A 15,703-nucleotide genomic window follows, 5' to 3' on the forward strand; every position below is an offset into this window, starting at 1 on the left:
ACAAGACATGTCAAGCCTACTTGGCATTCTTGACAGTAATTGAACAGGCATTTGAAACTTGAAGTTTGAAATTTGCTGCTCTTGATCTTCCCAGCGCGGCCTCATGGGAATGTCAAAGAATGTATCTTTGTAGAGATGACCACTGACGAGATTTGGATTTTATGAAAAGGTACTGTCAAGATGTGAAGTGGCATAAGCTTTATAGTAAAATGTTAACAGACTGCTACTGGTACAAATAGCAAAATACCACTAAAGTCTAATCTTGCATTAGTTACATATCTACTTAATAGTCATATGTTCTTTAAAAATACTATGGATCTTTAAGACCATCCCATATTGGTATATAGTTTAGCAGAGTTAACCCATCAGCACCTACTATTTGGGAAATGACAGTATGTATTTTTCCTTTATTAGATGTATTTGAAGTCAGATCTCAGAGCAGGGAGAGACAGTCTCCCATTGTGGACTCACTCCCCCGATGGTACCGTGGTCCGGCTGGGCAGGGCTGAACCAGGAACCAGGAGCCTAATCTAGTCTCACAGGTGGCGGCACCTAAGCCCTTGGACTATTTCCCCCTGCTTGTCCTGATGAAGCTCAGAACCGCCTCTGTGCAAATGAGGGCATGAAAAGCTGTAACGCTGATTGGCTGGTTAACTAATGCTGATTGGTTAGCTCTATAACCCCCCGCCCCCCTCCATAATGGTTTGCCTCGCAGTCTTGCTCCAGAGTTGCTGCAGTGGTAATGGATGGATGCTGAGATCAGACATGCCGGGATCCCCAACGTCATCAGGACTAGAAGGCCTTGTGTGGTGAGTCTTGCCTTACTTTGTTTTTGCTGGCTATGGTCTTGTTTTACCTTTGAATTGTTGCATTGTCTGTTTATGGCCAACTGTGAATATTAAATTGGCTTGCTTAAAGAGAAGTCCATGCCTGGAAATGAAATGAAAATGTTTATGCCTGGTTGTTCATTGCTCAGTCTGTACACATAAGAGTGGGTGCATCCCCTCTGGGTCAGGTGTTGCTTCTTTGTATGCCTAAGGGAATGGGTGAATTCCCTCCAGTTGAGGTGTTTCCTTTTGATAGACTGTTAGCTTAATATGGTGCCATCGATTATATTTTTGCTTTATTGCCGGTGTATAAATGTGCAAAATTAAATGATTCTCTGTTCTGGAGTGTTGGATAATTGAACATTACCTCCGGTTTCTAGTATTGTCCTAGCTCTGATCAGATCTGGCCTACAGTGTTAGCAAGCTCAGTCAAATGTACTTTTTGGTATGATTGTCATTTGGGGATAATTTAGATCACAGGAGCAAAATTCTGCATGTGAGCTTGTCTGTTCCATTGAAGTAATCTTTGTGTTCGTTGTTTTAGTTTAAAACAAAGTTGTATACTCATGGGAAGTATTGATCTTCTAGGTTTCAACAGACCTATTGTATCCATTGCAAATAGAGCGAAGTTAAACCACAGATTCCAATTAAACATGTTTAACTCTTGTTATTTAGAATTTCATCTTGTTCTTAGTAACTGATAGCTTTCTGAAAAATCTCAAGTGTTCTAAAGTTACAAAAGCAGTTTTGGTTTTTAATGTTACCTGGTATGCACATACATGTTTATGTGACAAGCTATGTAATCTATATTGGCTTATAGATAAAAATGTTCATAAAAATTGCTAAGCTAAATCCTTTAGATTCTGATTTAAATAAACCTCAGATTAGGGCCACGGAGTAATCCCCCACCTTAAAATGCTTAAGGAATGACTGAGTATATTCCATTAGCTCCTGTGTAGAGAATAGGTAATATAGATACATGATGAAGCTCTTGGAAGGTCGTGTCTGTTTTTAGGTCCTACGAAGTCTGTTCAGCTGTATAGTTCGACATATATTGGAATGGATTTACTGCTAACGGTACAGTTTCAAAGCTGGCCATGGGATGCCGAATCTCCATGAGCTAGATGGTGAAATATGTTTATGTAAGTATTCAGTGATAACTTGGATGTCAGGGAATGTTAGAGTTCCAAAATGGGAAGTAATTCTTAGAGCAGACTCATAGACTGGCAATCTTGAGTAGCAGTCCGTGGCCTCAGAATCGGCCCAAAAGACACTCTGGTCTGACAGGGAAGCTAATAGGAGAGCATATCAGGTGTGGAAAGCCAGGACACTGCTGCGAAGAGTGTCCCTCCATAAAGGACATCAGTGGTCCATGTCCCAGTGCGAAGAAGCAGCCATCAAAGATGGTTGTACTATTCTCAGTGCAGGAGGGAACTTCCACTTTGTGTATGGCCTTGACTAATGACTCATGGGGATGCTGTGGATTCGAGGTTTCCATAACCTAAGTATCGCATGTCAAGAGCCTCAGATCACTGATGTCACACGTAAGAGTGCTAATTGTTAAATTTACTAAAGTCACTGTATACTGACTTCCCATGTGGTACCTGCATCTTTAGAGTTGTATTAGAATTAATAGTAAACCTTGCTGTGCTTTAATATAAAGACTTACCTCAGTTTTGGTTATGTTTGAATACTTAGCTCCTTTGCTTTGAGACAGTTGTTCAGAAGTTTTGTGCACTTCCACAACCAGTAGTCTATCTGGCTAGATTTAGTTATGTGTAGCTTGTAAATAATATCCATTTTGACATAGGAAAAACTTCGGTTATTAAAAATGGATAGAATTTTGTCTTTAGGTATTTACATTAAGGATATAAAAATTTGTTGCTGCTTAGACATTGGTACAAATTCTCAAGAATGCAATTGAACAACAAAGTGTAGTGTTAAGAGCTTAGAACACAGTGGTTACCGGTGGCCTGTAAGTTGGCTGGCCTATATCTGCTCAACCAGTACTACTCATTAGGCTCCCTGCAGGGGTGTGTGGATTGGCTGGTTAACTGTATTAAAAACCCTGCAGTTCTGTGCCTGGGTGTCTAAGTGAATGAGTCCTGAACTCGGACATGCTGAGCTTGAACTAAGTGCCCTTGTGTGTTTGCATGTGTGACTCGTGATTAATTTGGGGAGCTCAGGACTGTGACCATTATGTGTAATTGCTGCTGTCCCAGCACTGGTAGCACTGGTCTGGGCACAACAGGTACTGAACACCTGTTTCTAGTATGAACTATAATGTAATCATTCATAATAAACACAGGTAAAGCTACAAAGTCATCTAATTAGGTAAAATCTATAACTTATTACTCTGAGCTTATTCAACCATTGTTCAGAATTTAAGACAATTGGGTTTATAAGTGAGTCATCCATTGTTACATCCCAAGCATATAAATCATGCTGTTAATTGTTAAAGAATGGCTGATCAGCAACTTTGAGGAGTGAGCAACACTTGTTCCCTTGGAGGGCCGAGAGTGAGGTCTGATCATGAACTAGGTCATCATGCCCAGTGAATATTTGTGCCCATTTTTGGAAGCATTGTAAAGGAGTGTATTGCTTGGGAATGGGTTGTGGTGGGCTCCTTTTACACTGAACAATTTCCCAGCAGTGATACAGCTGTGTACTATGGGAATCCACCCAAACAATTGGCAAATGGAGAATACCAGTGGTTCACCTCTAAACTTTATTTTTCTTGGTGTGTATGGCCTTCTATCAGGTTTGAGCTCTTTGTGAGATGCAAAGACAATGTGGGCAAAATAAAATGTATAAAGATTACTTTTAACATTCCAGACTCACTTTCCCCCTCGGCTTTCTCTTTCCTTCTCTTTATCCACCCCCTCATAATAGCCAACTAGTTGTTTACCATCTCTCATGAAGGAATCTTAGAGAATAATCTGGTATCATTCATTAGAAATACAAATATGAATTAATGCTGCTCTCTCAAGTCAATTTACATACAAATTTCATTTTGATTCTGAAATGGAAAATAATGTGCTAGTTACTGGTAAATCAGATAATAATGAGCTAATAGGACCAGGGGAACGTTATAGAGCTTCTAGTAGAACAAAAGGCAATAGTGAATTTTATTTTTTTGTATGGCTGAAATAGCCCTTTGGGAGTTCTTTGGGACTGAAATAACTTTATAATTAGGCAAGTGATCAATATCATGTGTTCTAGTTTTCCAAGGACACTTGGAAGTGCCTAGAACTAGGTACTGTCGGGAATACAACGAATTTTTTCTTTTGAGAGAATCTAATTTTTGACTTATCTGGAAACAATAAATCCTTATGTAAAGAATTTTTTATAACCCCACAGAAAAACTTCCATTTGAGCAATTATCCAACTACCATGTTGCACAACCTCACGGGGATTTGTGTAAATGTTTCCTCCTGAATTTGTATGGCACCCAACCTGCCCAGCTTTTGGGCAACCCTATTAGATTTGCTTTAGGAACAATGAAAGAGTGACTCTCTAAATCGTTTTCCATATTTTTATTTCAATAACTACACTTTTTTTTACTGTTAAATCAACGAAGTCCAATGTTTTAAGTGTTAATTGTGTACTCCATATGGGGAATGAAGTGAAACGAGGGAAGATTGTGAAGCCGTTTCCAGAGTCCAGTTGCTCCTTGTTATACTTTTAGGGCTGTGAAGGGAAAGTCTTGGCTCCTTGACTGGGTGGAACCTGTACATGTCTCTATTAAAGATTACTCCCTTGTTAAATTCAATCTTGATTTTAAAAATGAAAGTACAGACTGAGTCAAATGGCAAAGAATAAGTAGATTGTTTGATCATAAACTCAACACATGCTTTTTTATCAAAACATGTCCCAATAAAGGTGGGCTGTTCCACTTGGGCCAGTGCAAACACCGCTATCTTAGGGTTTCGTGAGTAATTAATAATGCAAACACAACCGTCACATCCTGAGATGTGTACATATCTATCCAAGCAGAGGGGAAATCGTGTAATTAATTTTGAAGCTGTTATGTTTCAATTGATTTGGATCAGAGAAGGAGAACAATTAAGAATCAGAACAATATCCCTTTTAGTATTCTAAAGGGAAGAGAGAAAAATTAAATAGGAGTTTAATTGAAAATCCTGATCTCTGTGAGGGAAATGGCATGTTGTATAAAAACCTGTCTTCCTCTGGGAGCACAAACATGGGGTTAGCATTCTCGGCAGTAAGTTGGAACTCTGAGGACCACAAAGCCTTCAGTAGGGTGACAAAGTAAGGTCAGAATCAAATATTTCAGGTGGTTTAGGTTCTACTTAACATCTTTTCAGTCTTGTAGTTACCCAGGTCAGAGTTCATCAATTCAATGCTGGTTCTAGTCACTAAGTCTCCTGTTCATGTAGACCCAGGGAGGCAGCAGTGATGACGCAGGTGACGGTCTTGCTGCCTCCCATAGGGGATGTAGATCGAGTTCCTGGCTTTCCCAGCCCACTGTCAGGCATTTTAAGCATTTAGGTACATGAACCCGCAGTTGGGAATTCTTACTTGGTCCCTATGTGTGTCTCCCCACATTGCTTCTCAAATCAGTGAGGTAAAAACTTATAAAACTGGCTTGCATCATTCCATTGGAAAGCATTAATTGCTAATGCAAAGTATTTAAGAATGCTTGGATTTTAGTCATTCCATAACCTTTTGTGGACCTTTGGTACCTTTTCCGAGTAACTGTTCAGCTGTGACGTTAAGATGTGCATGCCTGTCTTCATAGCTGACATTGCTCTGAAAATGCTGTTGGAAACTTGTTTAATAGAAAAATGTCCCAATATATTCCATGGATAATGATATAGGAAAGATTTTAAAAATTAATGCATTTCAAAGGTTCTCAAAATTCTTCACATAGTATCTAAGAATTACATCACTAGAAAAACCATTTTGTTTTCCAACATGAGCTAATTGTGTGTTAAGTTTCTACTGTGTTCACAAAGTTCCCAGTAGTGTTTTGCCTACGGGGAAGTAGGCAAAGCTAGAAAAATTTAAGGGTTTCCTGGGTTCACTGTATTCAAAATTGTTCTGAGCTCATATTTTCGGGAAAACCAAATAGACTTAGAAGTCTGCTTAAATAGTGGGGGTTCAAATACTCACAAAACACACATCATCTACAGGCTCTCATTAACAGTTTGATCTAAAATAATGTTGCTGTGAATTGTGATAGGATTTTTGTCTTTAAAGAGACCAGTTTTCAGTAAATTTTGTTCAGATTGTATAACTCATTCTCTTGATAGGGATAGCTGGATGACCACAGATTTATTCATGGGTAAGTTTGTTAGAACTGGTTTTTGCTGATCATCTGAGAACTGGAATCAAAAGCTAAGGCATAGAAAAGAAAGTGGTATTTCCAGAAGAATTTCTGGTCTCTGGTTACTTGATCTTATAGCCAGAATGCAGAATTCTCCTCTTTCCTCTCTCTCGGACTTCGCTGTTTCAGTTTCCCTGAATTATGAATACTTTGTATTTGGGGCTGTACAATTGCAGGTAACCCAGATACAGTGGAGGATGCTTTGACTCCTACCATTTTATTTTCTGTGTTCTGTGTACAGGGTGAGACAGATTTGGTTAACGGTTGATACAGGCAACAACCTGTGAGCTCTACCACCTCATGTTAAAATGTGCTAGGTAAAGCTTGAGTATTCCACATGTTACATTAAAAGGTGCCGCTCTTCTCCTGCAATTACCAGACAGGAGTCGGTTAAGAACCATCCATAGTGCATTCTGTGGGGTCAGGAGACAGTTCATAGGCGCTCACTGGTGCTAACCAATGCTTTGCCCAGGTGACAGAAAGAGCATGAATAAACAGAAGCTGCTCAGTGGGGACAAGTTGAACATTCTTTGCTTTACTCAAAAATTTGAACTGTTTCCAGGGGTTCCATGTCTTACTCTCTGCTTCTACCACAGAATTATGTTCATTTCCTATTTTCTAGCTTTACTGCAGAGCAGTGCCTTTTCAACCTTCGAGCATAGGCCAGGGTAATGTTGCAGTTACCACTTCCTCTGCCATCCTGTAAAGATTGTTCCTTGGCCCCTTTCTCCTGTAGTGGTAGCTGTTCTGAGGACGGCATTTACATTTGATCCCATGCAATAGGCTGAGGGACCTTGGAACCTAAGCTGCAATCTTCAAAAAGCAGTACCATTTTGAGAAGGGCAAGTTGGAATTTCTTCTGATTACATAATAAAGGGGATTTGAGGTTTCAGTGCTGGGGAACCCCAGTGTTTCCTCCCATCACCCCTTTCCTGCTCCCTCATTGAATAATCATTTGAATGTACAGCACGGGTCTTACCTGGTCGCTAAGGCCCCTGTCTCCTTGGCAACTAAACTTTTCAGAGATTATAAGGAAAATGTTTTCTTCAGCCTTCAAGCCCTTTTAATGCCTTCAAATGTCAGGAAAAAAGATTCTATAGTCCCATGGGTACTGGAATGAATGGGGGCAAGAGATACTATTTACCAACATGTTCAGTGGATTCTTTATGAGGCAACAAATTGCAAAACATACGTGTGAATTTTAAATGAAAAATAAGGCAAATAAACATGTAACTTCATTAGATGCAAATCCTTCTTGGCTATACTAAAGGCATAGGGTATCGTGCCTTTAAAATTCATCTAGTTGCTCATTTTCAAGACAGATTTGCTCAGTTTTTGGGAGCAAAAATGGCAAGTGAAATCGGGTCATAAAATTACTGATTTTCGTCTTGAATATGCAAAGGTAATGTGGATTTTCATTAATTAGGTTTTTCTTACAAACCCCACATACCAAACCTGGATTCTTTTGGGTTATCTTTAACTGATTCCTTCCTTGAACATGATTTCATGGATGTAATATTTTAAAACTGTTTTCCAATCGCTAGACCCTAAACCAAGATTTACTCCACAGCTGAGCACAAAAGAGGGAGCTACTGTGGTGGTGAGAACATGTCTGGTTGTTACTCTTAACTTCCACGGAATGGTGATTCCTAGTGAGTGATCCCACTGTTGGTGGCATCCACTGCTGTAGCATGGAAGACTTTGTCCACTCTTCAGTCTACTCCTCATTGTTGTTCCTTCTTGCCAATCTGATACTATCTGGCCTTTCCCTAGCATCATGGGTGGCCCTGAGGGACAATGACAGCTCCTAACTTTCAGGCCCAAGCATCTGCGTTGATTCTCAGCTATTTGTCCCTGGCCTCTTTTGTCCTGCTCTGGGAGACTTAGACTCTTAAAATGACACCCGACTCTTCAGACCCACATGGGCATGTTTGAAGTCTATTTATGCCAAGGAGAATCAAGTGACTGGTCCTCTCCCTACTTAAACCTTCCCCTTCCCCTCCCCTTCTATTTTTTTATTTATTACATTTGGTTCTAGAAGTGATAGAAAATTTAAGTCATATTACATAACTGGGGAAAGGCCTATTTTCACATCAAATTGTATGCAGTCATAAAAATATCTGATCCACTGACAGAGTGTGAATGCTGTTGACAGAAGTAGCTCTTGTCAATTGTCAATTTCATTCTGTCTCATTGTTTCTGGGCAAAGACTGGTCCTGTGAAAAGAATTCTGAACATAGAAGGCACCTAGAGTTAAGAATTAGACATTAAGTGATTAAAAGAGCCACACAAGCTTGCATCAAGGAAAAGGTTCCATTGGTGCAACATGCACAGCAGGTGTCGATACTTGAACATAGATGCCAAACAACTCAACAGTCCATGGATACTTGCCTGAATCGGGTACATAAGCCACACATTGATGATCACATTTATACTTCAACTTTCATGTGACTGTTTCCAGATGCGTTCGGTGGAAGGTTCATCTTAGAATTAGGGTGGTGGCCCTTTATCAGTGTTCATCTCAGTGTTAATCACACCACAGGCAGCACTTCTAACCACTGTATGTAAGCAGCACACAGCAATTTTCTCAGACCTTTTAAATTTTTTTATTGGAAAGGCAGATTTAGAGAGGAGGAGACAGATGAGGATCTTCTGTCCGATGGTTCACTCCCCAAGCAGCCGCAACGGCCGGAGCTGAGCCAGTCCGAAGCCAGGAGCTCCTTATGGGTCTCCCACACGGGTGCAGGGTTCCAAAGCTTTGGACTGTCCTCGACTGCTTTTCCAGGCCACAAGCAGGAAGCTGGATGGGAAGCGGGGCCCATGTGGGATCTGTGTTCGAGGCGAGGACTTTAACCACTGAGCTATGGCGCTGGGCCCTATACTACCTTGTTTCTCTATGCAATCCTTTTTGTTTAGGCCTTTTCTGCCTCCTATTTTTATGCTTGAGTATTAATAGCTTACACATTTTTTGGAGAGCTGTGGTGGTGGTATAAAAACGGCATTTTCCAAAGAAGGGTATGGATTAAGGTTTTTCAGATGTATTAACCATAATGTGGGAACTAAGATGACTACCCTGGGCAGTCGTCCTGGAAAACGAATGTAGAAGTATCCAGAAGGGGGTGGCAGTCTCACATATCAGCAAAGAAAAGGCATTTGATGGTGAAAGGGATACAGAAGGATGGATAGTACTAAGGGGGAGTCCCACAGGGCAGTGTAGATACAGGAGAAATTGTTGGGATTCCTTAAGACTTTGGAATGTGCTGAGAAGGGAAGAAGGGTAAAGTCAGGTATGACAGTCTGAAATATCCAGTAGGAAGAGGCTATCACCGATCAGAAAGGACGGTAAAGCCAAGAGCAAAGATTTATAAGTAACATGGATGATGAGGATATTTCAGTCATTTGACTTAAGTTCTTTAGGAAGTAGAGACTTCTAGCTCAGTTAACTTAACCCTTAAATATTAAATGTGTGTTCCTGATTCATTCTCAGTTAAGGAGTTGGTAAGCACCAGGTATTTAATCAAAGAAAAAACTCAGACCTAATGATTTGGAAATGACCTGTTAAGAAACCCCTGCAAGGTTCTTTATTACCTTTCCAGGAAATAACAGCCCCTCATCAATACAGATGTCTGCCAAAGCACATCGATAGAAAAAGCATCTTAATTAAAGATTCCATTGGAAACATATGTGAACCAATCCAATTTCTAGGCCACAGGACAGTAATAACCTCCCTATCTAATGTTTCTTATTTTTACGAGCATTTATTGTTTGAAGCACTACTGTCTAATTGGACCCAGCACAAGGGAAAAGAACAGTAATGCTATTGGCTGTGCGTTTGATATAGCCATTGAATGTGAATGACTGCAGAGCACAGAAGACGTGTGACCCAACTTCTAGGACATGATAAACCCACACAAGAAGCCTTGCCTAATCTCCCGGGTCCATGTATGAATACCATTGATACTTCTACACTCAGGTTTTCTTGCTGACTCGGATTTCTCTCATAACCCAAACTTTATTCCAGACTGAATAGATTCTTTTCCAGGTCACTGAATGTAAAAATAAGATAGAAACAGGAGAATCTAAGATTATCAAATAAAAGGCATGTTGACGTTGATCCTAGGGCAATAGGAGCAAAGCGAAATAGCTGCACTCCCAGGGGAGAGTTGGAGAGAAGTTGACAGTGGAAATTCCACACATAGAAAACAGATTCCTGTAGCTGAGGGAGATGCCATCTCCTGGGAATAAGTTGAGAAAGCTGTGGCTCGCATCTCTTGCGATATTGCCTGAAGGCAAACCCAGTGGCCTCCACTGACTTTAAGCCTCTGCTGGATAACTGAGGCATGGAGTGCCTACCTAATCCCGTGAAGTAAGAACAGATTTCCGTCTGTCCCCTCACAAGGGTGACAGGAAACCAGCAGAGGGGTATCACCATTTTAACAATATGAACAGAGGCTGCTCTACTTATCCACATGAACAAGTAGGGCATTTTTCTGGAGGGATAAATCCATACTCCCAACCTGCTTAGGGGCTGACCTGGAAAGTTGGCAGGAGCCAAGATACCCACGTTGGGCTGTGGAGTGCTTCCTTCTCAGTGTCACAGGTTCTCAGACTTCAACAGCCAAAGTGGGTCTCACTGACTGGCATCTCACCCTGGGAATGTGTAGGCTCTCCCATGAAGCCGGCAGACTACAGAACTCGGGGGATCCTCCTATTCCAGGGAATCTGGGAAGCTTCTATGCTTAGGACTGTGGGAATTGTATGACTTGAGGATAGGATATGGAGTGCAACTGGGTCTTTTGCCGATCGGTGTCTGGCTTCAAGATTCAAAATTCACCCGCAGTGAGTCACCGCAGATCATTCTGTGTTGACATTAAGGACAGAAGTCCCTGTGTGGGTGGGGTGGATAGTGACTATGAGCTAATCCTGGGAATTGAGCATCTTGGCAGAAAGGAAGTGCAGCATGATGGGATCTCCTTTGTGCTGACAGTCCTGGAAATGTATCCTGCCCAGGTTGGGTGTCACCCTGGACTGTGATGCCACCCTTGAACACTGCGCCCAGGCCCATTCCAGCCCAGGCCTCAGGACATCCACTGAAGGTACAGAAATTCTACAAATCCAGACGCGTATTTCAAAGACAAAAGCTATTCAAGGAGAAAGTTTAAGTGTTCCTACAACGGCCTAAAAATGAGCATGGAGATACAAGAAACATGAACAAAAACATGCAGCGTGTGGTAAACCCAGAAGCAGCTCCTGCTTCTGGCTTTGGATTGGCTCAGGTCAGGCCTTTGCAGCCACTTGAAGTGAAACAGGTGGAAGATCTGTATTTTCTTCTCTAAAACCTGCTTTTCCAACAAAAGTATTTAAATTATTATGAATGTAAAAAGAAAAAATGCTTTGCGTATTTGACATGATATTGACAAGCAATCTGTATTTATGTGATCTTGCACACTATTTTACAACCTACATTATTGCCATTAGATGACTTGAACAAAATATTTCTTACATGATACAGATTGTATTCTGCTTTACAATATAGCTGCAAATCTGAGTTCTTTATTCAGAAATACCTTCTAGCAAAGTAATTGAACTTCTATGTTGTCTAACACTTGCATCTCGGAGGTGATAAGAGTCTCCAAAACCCATCCTCACTCATGGGAAATCGCAGTTGTAAATCCAATTCAGCTTTCACTTCAGCACTCCTGACTGCAGTTCACTTCTCTCAGCACTTTCTCATCTGGACATTTTTGTTCGTTGTCTCCCTTGGTCCTTTACCACCTTCGTTGACATCTTAAATATTCAAGTTCGTTTTCTTGTAGTTCAGACGTTCTAGAGGGAAAGAATAGAGTAGCAAATTGGGATTGGCACACTTGAGTATTTCGATCTTTTCATCAGTGGCCTTTGGGGATGAGGCTTGAGGATGGAAGTCCTAAGACTAATGGTCTTTAGCAGGTTGCTCTTCACACAATCTGCCTTGATCCATGTTGTGCTGCTATTACAGGATTCCCGGGACTGGGTGACTTGTAAAGAACTGAAATGTACTTGTCACTGTTCCAGAATCTGGGAAACTCAACATCCAGGCACCTGTATCTGGTGGGACCATCTTATTACATCTTCACATAGCAGAAAACAGAAATAGTCAGCTGCTCGCATCGAGCCTCTTTATAAGGGTAAAAACTGTTCATGAGGTGGGAGATCTCGAGGCCTGATCACCTCTTAAAATGTTCTATGTCTTAGCGCCACACTGATAACTAAATTTTGCAGGGGATGTACTCACTGTACTTCAGAGTCCTTGCATGTTTGAGAATTTTAAGGTGACATAAGATAATATCAATTACATGGCAAGTGAAGAGATTGAGAATAGTTCTCACCAACAGTACCTGCTATGTAATTCTTTTCGTAATCAAGGGACACTTTTCATTTGTGGCTAACTTTAACATTATCGTCATGAGAGATTCTGATGTCAAATTCCTTTTTGACTTTTTCTAATATCCTTTATTTACCAGAGCAGAGATGTTTCAGGGCATGGAAGGGCAGGTTGGGGGCAGAGTTGACATACTGGAACAAGTGAGTACTTCATAATGGAATTGAAATATTCATAAATGACAGCTTGGATACTTCAATTAACAACATTCTATTTCATTCCAGACCACAAATTGAAAGCTCAAAATCATGGTTGGTTTGCAATGGATGGTGCATTTATGAACTGGCCATGCAAAGTAGGCATCACTATTTCTGTGCACAGTTGGTTACTTAGATCTGGAGTAGCAGGGAGACGTTATACATCAGTATAGATAGTAAAAATGGGAAGTCGGTGGATTTATCTGAGCTGTTGATTCTTTGTACTTATAGTGATTGAACCTGGTTTGTTGGTTTTTACTTATTTTTCTTTGGTTTTATTTATTTCATATAGGAAATAGCTAGTTAATTGTACAGGACTCAATAAAAATCCTTAGCTCAAAATAGTTTTTTTTTTTAAAGAAATGTATGTATTTACTTAAATTGGAGTTAACAGGGGAAGAGCTTGAGCTAGAGTGAGACAGTCACTTTTAACCCTTGCTTCACTCCCCAGATGGCTGCAATGACCAGTGCTGGGACAGAGCAAAGCTGGAAGCCAGGTTCAGGAGATTCTTCTAAGTATTCCACCTGGGCAGCAGAGGCCCGGTCACTTGAATGATTCTGGAACTTTCTTAATCCATTAGGGAGCTGGATTAAAAATGGAAAGCGGCCAAAACATGAAATAGCACCCGTATGGGATGCAGACATAGTAGGCGGAGGCTTTAACTCGCTGTGCCACAGTGCTGGCCCACACAATGTTCTTAAAATTGTCTTCATGTAAGGGTCAGTTTGATTTAGTTATATGGTTGGCTTGTTTTTAAAATGTATGATTAGTATGAAGAAAGACTAAACGTTGGTAATCTACATATGTCTACACTTTTGTCATCTTTTCCTCTTCAGAGGAAAAATGCAAAGTGACAAAGCACCACACATAGGATTAGAGTAGAGATGATCCTGAAAACGGATTTGAACCTTTAACCAGTGACTATGGGTTTAGGAAAATATAGGGGCATGTTCATGATGATTTAAATGAAAAATTCCCAGAAGAGATGATGCTTACTGCATTGTTAGCAGCTGAATTATCCACAAAAGAGGCAGAAATGAAAGTTCTGGGGAACAAGATATATTTTTTTGTGGTTCTGTAGACTTAGTTTTCTGTAAAGGCAAGAGGTGCAGTACTGGAGTATAAGAAAAGCAACAATACATACAGCTAAAAAGACCTGTGTCCATATGATAGTATATGGGTGATGTTGCCAAGCTTTCTTAAACCATTAATCTAATATGCTTTGTGAAGCTTAAACCTTATGTGCCACATATGGTTTAACATCTTATTACAAAGTACTGCCTTTTTAGTGTCTATCCAAGCAACAACACTTCCCTCAATACAGTCACCTTGGAAAACTTGGCGCTTCGTCGAACAATGCTGCCAATTTCTTAATGTTTTTTGGAATTTTTAATTGAATTTTCACTCACTGACAACTTAAAAGATGCCTAATGAAACCAATGTCATTTTAATGTTCTAACTCTGCAGCCACTGCCACCATTCCGAATTGCATCATTTAATAGGGTTTTCAGTTACAAGCAACGAAAATGTGTCTTCTTGTACCAGTAAAGAGTCAAGAATTTAATGGTAGAACTCTAGGTTGCTCATGAAATTACTGGGAAGATTATATAACTGAACGTTATGAATAGCAGACACTAAGGACATTCATGAAGTTTGAAGGACAGCCAACTAATTCCCAACACCCAGCACTGTTAGCCACAACTAAATGCTTGGTTTTTTGGTATCTACTTTTGACTCAGCAATAGGCCCTGAATGCTGACTTTGTATAATTTAGCTATTAAAGTTACTGCCATCACTTTTTTCTTGACCTTCGATTTTCATTGGCACTAATTGTTACACTGGTGATCTGATACCCCCTGAGTATCAAGGAGTATACTTTGTTGATAATCGATTGATCTGTACCTAAAGATGGGGACCTGGTAGAAGGTGGGTGGCGTCTATTAGGATCTGGTAAAGTTTCTAATATCTACTTAAATCTCACACTGGGTGGGTGGTCGAGGCACAGTCGATCAGTAGATTATGTCATGCTGTCTTGTACTTGAATCTAGGAATTGATGTAATATACATGTTAAAAGAATTACCTATGGGCTAATGTTGTGGTATAGCCAGTTGAGCATCCCACATGAGTGCTAGTGAGTGCCACATGAGTTCCACATGAGTGCCTGGCCCCTCTGCTTTGGGTCCATCTGCTTGATAATGTGCCTGGGATAATGACAGGATGGCCTAGTACTGGAGCCCCTGCTACCCACATGACCAATCCAGAGGACTGTGTCACCCCCTCCTAAGCAGCCTTCCTTCACTCTTTGGTCTCTTTCAATTTAAATAAATCTTTAAAAAAAAAATTTAGTTTTTTATTACAAAGTCAGATATACAGAGAGGAGGAGAGACAGAGGAAGATCTTCCGTCCGATGTTTCACTCCCCAAGTAATCCGCAATGGCTGGTGCGTGCTGATCCGAAGCCGGGAATCGGGAACCTCCTCCCTGTCTCCCGTGTGAGTGCAGGGTCCCAATGCATTGGGCTGTCCTCGATTGCTTTCCCAGGCCACAAGCAGGGAGCTGGATGGGAAGTGGAGCTTCCGGGATTAGAACCGGTGCCCATAGGGGATCCCGGGGCGTTCAAGGCGAGGACTTCAGCCACTAGGCCACGCAACTGGGCCCTAATTAACTAAATCTTAAAACAATTCTGACATTTCCACATGTTAGTATTAGTGATAAATTACTCGGACATGCCTTCATTCTTGTGACATCTCTGCATCAGGACTCGAGGTTTTTTTTCTCGACCAAGAAATGGCTCAACTAGAGATGCTGAAAAGGGAAGATCGTTTTCATTTTAGCTCTTGGAATTTAAGAAGTACAAAGCTCATTTTCAACTATTAAACTCCTTTTTCTAACATTCTTGCTCATTTA

Source organism: Ochotona princeps, chromosome 30 (genome assembly GCF_030435755.1).
Source record: "Ochotona princeps isolate mOchPri1 chromosome 30, mOchPri1.hap1, whole genome shotgun sequence".
Classification (NCBI taxonomy): domain Eukaryota; kingdom Metazoa; phylum Chordata; class Mammalia; order Lagomorpha; family Ochotonidae; genus Ochotona; species Ochotona princeps.